The sequence below is a fragment of the Solanum tuberosum genome, unplaced genomic scaffold (genome assembly GCF_000226075.1).
Source record: "Solanum tuberosum cultivar DM 1-3 516 R44 unplaced genomic scaffold, SolTub_3.0 scf00711, whole genome shotgun sequence".
In the NCBI taxonomy this organism is placed as follows: domain Eukaryota; kingdom Viridiplantae; phylum Streptophyta; class Magnoliopsida; order Solanales; family Solanaceae; genus Solanum; species Solanum tuberosum.
The window spans coordinates 67,118-69,399 of record NW_006239624.1 but is presented as its reverse complement, the minus strand read 5'-3'; positions in this window follow the sequence as shown (position 1 = coordinate 69,399).

Below are 2,282 nucleotides of genomic sequence, written 5' to 3'. Positions count from 1 at the left end.
TTTAATTATGTTGTGACTATGGATTATTTTTTGATTTTTAATATTGAGTATGATAATATTTAGATGTGAAATAATTTATCTTTAGGTTGAATATTTACAAGATTTTGCATATATGCTTGAAAGTTTTTTAAAGCAATCATGAATTCACGTAAGTTTTATCTTTATTTTTTTTTAAATGGAAGCAACCAAGAAAGTAAGTTTATTGATCAAAGCAGAAAATCAAAAGACATCAATGAAGATAGTTTCATGAAATAATATTAATGGCCTAGATAGTGACGATGAATCTCTCAATAACATTGAAAAAGTACATGAAGATCATCTCCATATTTCAATGTTAAACTTTCACTCTTTCAACGAGTAGAGAATTAGTCAAAAACTTTTAAAATTGAGCATTTTTTTCCAGGAAAATATATACATATACGTATGTACATATTAGAAATTAAATATATTATATTTTAAATAATCTGAAAGTTAATTATATGTTTTATAAGTCCATTACTTTTTGTTTTAGTTTTAAATTTTTAATACTTATTCATATATATATGCAACTTCAGTTTATGATCACTAATTTAATAATTACGTAAAATTAATTTTATATAATCTATTAATTAAAATTAAAATACAATTTACAAATTTTAATCAATCTTTTTTAATCTGTATTTAAAAAATAGACGGAAAAAGAATGCTATTATAAAAAAATTTATGCAAAAAAAAATAGTGAAAACATATATAAAAGGTGTTATAATGAAGTTTATTAACATTATCTACTTCTACTAAATTACACGTAAAAAATATTAAAAAGAAAAAACTAAAAAAATTCTAACCGCAGACGTTAACTCTCTACTTCTAAAATTGTTTTAAAAGATGTTATAATAAAGTTTATTAAAATTAGTTTATAAATAACTAAAAATTAAATAGTTTGAAATTGCAATTTAAGATTATAAAATATAAATAAAAAAAGAAATAATTTAATTAAAATTTTAAATTTGAACCATCTAATTGCACAATAATAATAATAATAATAATAATAATAATAATAATAATAATTATAATAATAATAATCTATATATAGATATATTATTTATCTGTATATTATAAAAATCATAAAAAAACTTACCACAAAGAAGAATTAAATTAAAATCTAAAAATGTAAAAATAATTTTTTTAATAAAATAAACCAGTAAAAACATAAATCATCAAATATTGAAAATAAAACTAATAAATAAAAAGATAATTGTTATATATATTTTTAACACGTTTTGGACTCTTAAAAAATTTATAATGTTTATTGTCTGCACTACCAAAAAAAAACAAAATTTGTAAATTATTAAAATTAATTGGAATTCTAAAAATAAAAATAGAAATTTCAAACACAAAAAAGAAAATTAAAAAAAAAATATATTTTCTAAAAAAGCTCAACGTTGTGGTCCTTTTTTTGGAAAGGTATTTTTAAAATTTGAACCATCTAACTGCACTATTTTTATTTAATAATAATGAAAAAAAAGAAATAAAAAAATAATTTAACTGCACATTAACTTCCCACTTCCATCCTAAATAAAAGGAGTGGTTAGTGATAAAATATTCAAACAAACGGATAATTCTTCACCAATCGACGTAATTGTTTTTCAAAAATTTCATTATCCTTTTTAAAATTAGTTTATAAATAACTAAAAATTAAATAGTTTGAAATTGCAATTTAAGATTATAAAATAAAAAAATAATAAAAAATAATAATTTAATTAAAATTTAAAAATATGTGTAAACTTACTCAGTAACCACCACAAAAATTAAATTTTTTTAAATAAAAACTGCAAACTCAAATAAAAAAAATTAAAACAAAAAAAACAAAAAAAAGGTCAACCTCTACCCCCAACACAATATACATATGCATGCTTAATCTCACACATTAAAAAAGGGCAAAAGCTTTTGGAGAGAACAATTAAGAAAAATAATTGATTTCGAAAATATTAAGACACATTCGTATTTTTAGATTGCATTGTATCATTAATAAAATACGTATTAACTAATTACAAATAAGTATTAACTAATTATGAATACGTGGCTAAAATAATTGTTCCATGCATAATGGAGTCTTTTAAAAACAAAACTTATATTGAATTCACAAAATTAATTTAAAAAATTTAACAATTTAAGTTTTATAAAATAAAAATTTTAAATCTAATAATTACTAATATGGACAACAATGAATTTGAAATACATTCAGTTGTTTCCACAAAAATGTAGGCAACAATGAATATGTTAAAATAACAGTATTTATAATT